The following is an 8157-nucleotide window of genomic DNA, read 5'->3' as shown; positions in this document are numbered from 1 at the left end:
AGATTTTGCTTCAACTGTCGTGATGCGATCGAACTCCGCTCGTTCAACCCCTGCATAAAAGCTTGTACTACCTAATCATCCGAGACCGGTGGTAATTCCATTCGCTCCATTTGAAATCGGGATACGAACTCCCTTAGCATCTCATCATTCCTCTGTCTTATCTTAAAAACGTCTGATTTCCTTGTCGTAACCTTTATGGCCCTGGCATGTGCTTTCACGAAGGCGTCTACTAACATAGCAAATGAATCGATAGAATTCGATGGCAAGTTGTGATACCAAATCATTACTCTCTTTGACAAAGTTTCCCCAAAATTTTTTCAATAATACTGACTCGATCTCATCATTAGTTAAGTCATTTCCTTTAATCCCGCAAATGTACGCGGTAATGTGTTCATTAGGATCGCTCGTTCCGTTGTATTTAGGCATATCGAGCATAAGGAACTTCTTGGGGATGGGCATCGGAGCCGCGCTCGGGGGAAACAACTTTTGCACGAATTTTTTGGTATCCAATCCTTTCAAGACCGGGGGTGCTCCGGTATTTGATCAACACGGGAGTTATACGTCTCCACTTTTTTGTCATTATCCTCAATCTTTTTCTCCCCCGACTCGATTCTTTTGGTGAGCTCCTCGAGTATCCTCATAATCATGGGATCAGTCCCCGAGCCATTAGCATTCCATCTTTCAAGCACCGGCCCAGTACGGCGAGTGATTCCTGGTTCGACCACACTTGGAGTTTTATGCTGATTTTGAAGTTGAGCGATAGCAATCTGTTGAGCTTGAAACATTTAGAATATTACTTGGAGACTAACTCCCCCGTCTCCTACGCCCTGAGTTCCTTGGCAACCAATTCGGCCTTCTCTCCGCACACTCCCTCCGGGATCCGCACCTAAATCTGCATTCTTAGCAATGTGTGAACTGACATCGACCGGGTCGACAGTAGGCACTTCCCCAGGTTTAACCGGTGGAACCTCGACTCCTGGAGCAATTACGTTGTCATTTTCTCTGTGGGACCCAAGACCGTCATCATCGTGTCCGGACGCATTCTGTGAGTTTGACATGTTTTAACCTGAAAACAAAGAATCTTTGACAAGAACAAGTATGAAAATAACGTGTGTTATCAGAATCAGTACTGAATAACCACTATTATCTTTAACCCCACGGTGGGCGGCAAACTATTTACCTCAAAAATACGAGTAACAATTAAACTTGTTTATGATTTTAAAGATATGTGATTAATTCAATACTAATTAATAACCAAGAAATCAAACGTATAAGTTAAGGAGATAAGTTGAATCAAACCAATATTTAAGCAGGTCTCGACCTTGAGCTGGGATGGCCTCGAGGTTGGTCAACAAGAACAATAAAATAAAGACAATGAAGTTAAGAGACAACTCTGATGAGTAATGAACAAGAAAGTAAGAGAGTATATTCTTTTGACAATGATTGATGATGGTTACAAATGATTGAGGTCCCCTTTACATAGTAGGGGAACCCTAAATGAGGTATATTTCTATTTACAGAAAGGAATCTTATTGGGACAGCTGTCTAACCGCCTAGTACGGATTCGTACTAACTCGTACGAATCTATTCCGAAATTTACGCCATGATCTTGGGGACGTGGCGAGAATCTTGCTCTTCTGTAACAAACTCGTAACAGCATCATCTCGGGGTTGGTCATACTCGGTTTCGGTGCTCGTCGCGTACTTCGGTCTTCGAGCCTTGTACTCTGTCATCGGGCTCGAGCTTAGTCTATCGGCCTCGAACTCGACCCATCCTGAACTCGGGCTTGAAGCGACTTTTCGAGCCCGTGAAATCGGGCATACTTGATTTCGACCGTATAAACACGCATATAATGTTTAAATTAAATTATACTAATTAATATACAATATGTGCGTTTTATATAATTTTTTTCATTTGACTATAGTAAATATCTTAATATATCTCATCTAAATATAAAGAATAAATTTACTTTATTGGTGACTAAGATATCGTGTGTATTAATTTCGGGACACGTTTGCACCTGGCACCTCGGGATTTTTTAACGTCGAAGCTGATAGGAGGATATTTTTGAAGTTAGAGGCAAACCAAATGATGACAAATGTATGAAATCACATCAGTCCACGACAATCTTTGTTGTGTTTCATTTCATGGCCTATCGTTCGTGAAGAGCTGGGAAGTTAACAACCACTTATGCGAATTTGACATCTAACCTTTCCTTCATTCATGGTTTTCCCGACCAATTGCTATCGCTTAGGCTTATAGCCTAATTGGCAAAATTTCTAAAATCAACTCATTTTAAAAAGTATTTTTCTTAAATATATTTTTTAAAATAATATTTTTGGTGAATTTTTTTTTATGTTTAATTAATTAATTTAAAAAATAACTTTAAACAGCAATATCAAATTTTTAAAAAATATTTCTAAATGTATTTTTCTCAATAGTACTTTTGAGAGAAGCTATTTTTTTAATCTTTTGAAAAACTGCTTCAATTAAAAAGCACATTTATTTCTTTTAAAAGCTTGCCAAACAGTTTTACTTTGACAAAAAAAGTACTTTTAGCCTCAAAAAACACTTTTGCCAAAAAAAAAAAAAAACAGGACCAAACATATTATTCTGCCTTCGCACAGCTAATTCAGAACTTATAAATAACATGTATTCAAAAATTACTCTTCCTTTCTCTTAAAAAATTCAAAAATTATTCTACTCAATTAATATATAAATTATAAAATTAATGACACAAAAATACCCAAAGGAAAACAGGGACTTTCATTCGTCCAATAGCCAACTCAACTAATGCCTTAAACCCGCCATATATTTTGATAGTGTAATTGTACATAGACAGTGTTTAAATTACCTAAAAATAATTACAAATATGATAAGTGAGATTTGGTAATAAAAAAGTAATTCAAATAACATGTCACAACACATTAAAATACAAAAAAAAAAACATATATAAATTCTTATGATATTATTATAAATAGGCTAAATTCGTATAAGTATATATTTATTGTCAAACTAAGATTATTTATTGTGAGGTTGTAGTTATTTAGCCAAATATAATTGGCCAACTTAAAACATGACATGTGACACGTCCACTTCCTCGTCAACCACTCTTTTGGTCAGACGACATCAATTAAAGGGCAAATTATGTGACTAGCAGTTGGCCATGAAAAGTAGTACTCCTTTTGACCAAAAAAATGACTTTAGGAAATGCTTTCTACTATTCAAGGTGAATAAGTACTAATGAATTTTCTTTTATTATTGAATATGAAACGTTGTTGTCTGTCACATCCTAATAACTTGTTTAATTTCAATAATTTTATATATCGTAAGTTTTATACAAAGATCTGATGTCACACTTACATCATACTTGGTATTATCCTATATATAACTAATGCATAGAAAACCATGGCATTAGTAATACCCATTAATGCATGCATTAGTATGGTTAAAGACAAGATTGTGCTTAAAGTCCCTTAAAGCTAGAGAATATAGAAGACATTTTTGTAAACAACTATTTTTCTTTAAAATTATGCAATGCATTATAATTTAATATACCACACCAAATAATAGATAAGAAATATATGCATAACCAATGCTTGCATTACTTACCCATGCAATACTAATACACTTTATTCCGCATTATTCTTATACACCCTACCAAACGACCCCTTACTGTTGTTGTCCGGGAAATTATGCTCATTTTTTGTGAAAGAAACATAAAAGTGCGCAGAAAATTTCTTTACACAAATGAAAATTAAAAACTATGATATGAATGCATCTAAGTCCTTATTCTAAAAACTAATATCACAAATTCTACTATTCTATTTATAATAATAGTATTTTAATGCATTAGTTTTGTTACGTAGTTTCAACTGTCCATGTATTGCTAGTATATTTTATGTGAATTTAAATGTAAGCTCCAATAAATGAAACATATGGGATATTATGTTGTATAGTTCTCCCGAATGTCTTCTCCAATTTATTAGTTATGTAGTTTAGGATTCTAAGTTGAGTGACATGTATGCGACTTGTTTTTATATAGGACTAAAAAGACTATTACTTCAATTTTTCGTCTGAACAAATTTACCCTACTTTTAATAAAAAGTACAAGTACAGATAAATACAGATGTTGATAGACACAAGCGGACTGAAGCTTTATTTGGTTACTTTATTTTATTTCCACTTGTCGAGATCTCTAGTCCGTTCATACGTATGTCTTTTGATGTTTCCTCACTTTAAATAGAATTTTATTATCCTGGTAGGTCGATGAAGTAACGTAATCCTCAATTTGATATAGTTAACTTTGTGCAAGGAATCAATATATTAATTTCACGAAAAAATCTTCGTCAATTAAGACAGGAAACAAGTATATTACAACTAAAGACGGATCATAGATATTAAAATCTGTAAATAGAGAATACCATAATACCTATTACTACTATTTTGTGACAATAGATACTTAGCTTGACTATACATACATTTTTTAAAAGTTGTCAACGATATATATTAATCAATTCAGGAAAAATGAATGTATATACATACATTTTCTAAAAGTTATTCAACCATATATAACTTAATCAATTCAGAAGGGGGAAAAAAAAGTGGAGAAAAACTACAGCCACATCAATCGTGTTAGTGTGGGAAAAAACGTAAGTAAATGACCCCAACAAAAAAAGGTTCTCTCAAGAGCCAAACGCTTCTACACATTTGGAATCAGCTTCCATCTATCTAGCCATCAATTAACATGAAACATGTTTGCAGAAGTTTGACTAAATAGAAAATGAAATGTCATTCAAGAGGCACAAAACTGTTCTATTGGCATATGATATCTGACCATCCATTTTTATTAAGGAAAGGTCATGATCATGGTCAAAACTTACACAATGTTCTCTTTTATAAGTGTAATATCTTGTACCTGAAATTAACAAATCCATCTAATATGGATAAGCACTAGGTAGACCTACTAAGACAAGTAAAACGCTTCCTATCAAAATGTTCTTCAAGGCTCGAACAAAGAACCTCTGATTAAGGGTAAAGAAATCTCAATTATCTCATCACACTCCTCTTCCCTCTTGGTTAAACAATTGCTATTGGGGCTTGTTCACTTCCGTCGTACATTACAAGTCCATCTAATATGGATAAGCACTAGGTAGACCTACTAAGACAAGTAAAACGCTTCCTATCAAAATGTTCTTCAAGGCTCGAACAAAGAACCTCTGATTAAGGGTAAAGAAATCTCAATTATCTCATCACACTCCTCTTCCCTCTTGGTTAAACAATTGCTATTGGGGCTTGTTCACTTCCGTCGTACATTACAAGTAAGTCCTACATGCGCAATAGCAAACACTGAAAGAGATGTTTATTACCAGCACTAAACATATGTGAAAAGCTTCAAGCCAAAAAAATAGAAGCCTGCAGGTATAAATGCGCGAAGAGGTAAAGCAATGTGCTAAGCTTTTCCTTTACTTTCTTTTATCCCTTTCACTTGAACCAAAAAATCACCGTCTGCTGTGACAACTAACACACAGGCCCAGCATTATTTGAGGCCATTTCAGCATTAACAGGAGCAACTGAGCAAGGAACAGAAATACTAATTACAAATAAGTCCATCAGAGCACAACCAGAAATAATGCAGCAATTTTTTAACTTAATATTAGCGGTTGTTTATGTTGTGCACGAAAGACATACTGGGTGAATGTGACATGCACCTACATGTAACATTTATTGCTCCATTTGGCTGATTATTTTATCCCTGTGAATTCTCGCAGATGATAATTCCCGAAGCAAAAAAGAAAAACCAGCATGATGTTTTTATTCTAGTCGAGCACCAGAACAAAATAACTCCTCAATTCTAGCCAGCCAAATGAACATCGAACCTAGAAGTAATAGTAAGGACATGAGACAAAAGATTAAATGTGCACAGTACAAGTCCTCTATCCACCTTATTCTTCTGTGTAAGTAAAGACTAAGCAGGCATTCTCTTGCATCAATACCTCTCACTCATGATGAGAGCTAAGAGCTTGCTTGAATACAACCTTTAATTTATAGCTGTAATCTTTCATCCTTTAGCCGGGGATAGGCTCACAGGAGGACTTGGTTAAATAGGAATTAAACTAGAAGGATAAGAAAGGAAATCTGCAACACTCTTCGCAGAAGGCCCAGTTGAAATATCTTTCCAAGACAAAAGAAATAAACAGCACAAATTTTGACTATGCAAAGTATCAGTTCACTATTTATGTTGGTAAAATTCGATCGAACTCTAACGCCTATTTACAAACATCCCAAGATAATGGAAGACAAAAAGTCAGGAAATCATGGAAATATCACAGATATCAAAAATCTAATTCTCAAAGTCACATATTAGCAACACATTTTCTGGTTGCCTATTGAAAAAAAAACTCAAAATGCCAATCCCAGGGAAAAGAAGAGAAACGAAGCTTCAAATATGCTAAAACTACAGAAAAGCTCTCATGCTACCATGTAACCTGTCACACCTCCTTTTTCGCCCGCGCCGCAAGGGCGCAGAGAGAGTTTTTCTAATTAAAGGACAATCGAATCGGGATTTATTTATTTATTTCAGAGTCGCCACTTGGGAGATTTATGGTATCCCAAGTCACCGATTGAATCCCGAATCGAGAAAAATATTCGACTTTCCAAATGAAGTCTGCGAACCAGAAATTCTAAGTAAGGAGTTCTGTTGACCCGAGGGAAGGTGTTAGGCACCCCCGAATCCCGTGGTTCTAGCACTGTCGCTTAAACTGTTGTAATGGCTGGATATCTGATTTTAATACATATTATAATTTATGTGCTTTTATCAACTTTAAACCGCTTTTATTATTTTATTTTTTTAGAATTGCAACGTCGTGAAAATGCGTTTCGAACCACGTCGCAATCAATGCACCCATGATTGTTGACACGTTTTGACTCCGGTGAGATTTGGATTTGGGTCGCATAAATGCGCACCCGAGTTTAGGGATGTAGTATTATTAAAATCGTGCTTAAAGAATCTAACGCTTTATTACTTTGGAGAAGGCCGTGAAATTTGCTAAACGGCCCATCTCGAAATCTAAGTATTCAATTAAACATTTATTGAGGGCCCCACAATTTGTGTGTTTTATTGGGCGAGGCTCATCTCATTTATTTTAAAAGGACAATCCTAAAATGCATACATTTTCTCTATTAAATTTGTCTCTACAAAATGAAAGAGAAAAGGTCTTAATTTATTTACATGCTTGAGTTGTTATAGTTGGGTTTCGAATATGATTCATAAAATCTGAAAATGATGCAATCAGGGCAGTTCGTTGCCAATGCGGGCCCATGCCCAACGTGTATGGCATAAAACTGGACCTGGGCCATCTTATTCACATGTTACTACCTAGTTACATTATACTAGGCATGTTCACAGTTTGTCAAATTAAAAAAAAAAAACTTGGCAATCTAATTTTAATCCTAGACCATTTACATGCTGAAATTGACCAATAGTATTTAACTAAACAATATTCCTACAAGTTCCGAAATGGTCTATTCGTTTAATGAACTAACTGTTGAATGTTTAAGAATAGTCTAAATCAGCTAACATATTTTTTGAGACATGATAATCATCCAACAATAACAAATTAACTAGACAGAGTTACTACACTATTTATTTATTTTTTAGGCAATACACAGATGGTTCGTCCGTTAAGCTATCGTCAGATGTTCCACTATATATATTAAACAGCTACATGATTCTGATTAGAGTAAGCTAAATAATTTATATATACAAATAAAATTCAGAATATAATTCAACTCTTCATTTCGTATTCATGCTTCATGTTTCAGTTTACAGTAACCAGCGTGTCAGTTGTGTACCTGATATTGGAAGCAAAAGAAAAGGGAGATCAGCAGAAATTCAGTAGCATACAACAACAGCAACACCCAACAACCAGTAACAACCAGCAACGAGAAACTAGTGACAGATTTTAAAATCAAGATAAAAATCCAGAAACACCGACAACAATCAACGGACAAAAGCCAAGGGAATCTTTTCAGATTTGAAAGTCTAATTAATGTTCAACCCTTAATTTCTGAATCCGTATATCAGAATATTTAGATTGTATATCAGGTGTATACTCTCCCTCTTTTAATTTCCAGAATGTTTTTATTTGTATTTTT

The sequence above is a fragment of the Nicotiana tabacum genome, chromosome 10 (genome assembly GCF_000715075.1).
Source record: "Nicotiana tabacum cultivar K326 chromosome 10, ASM71507v2, whole genome shotgun sequence".
NCBI classification, from domain to species: Eukaryota; Viridiplantae; Streptophyta; class Magnoliopsida; order Solanales; family Solanaceae; genus Nicotiana; species Nicotiana tabacum.
The sequence above is the reverse complement of the archived record's forward strand: the minus strand, read 5'-3'. Positions refer to the sequence as shown.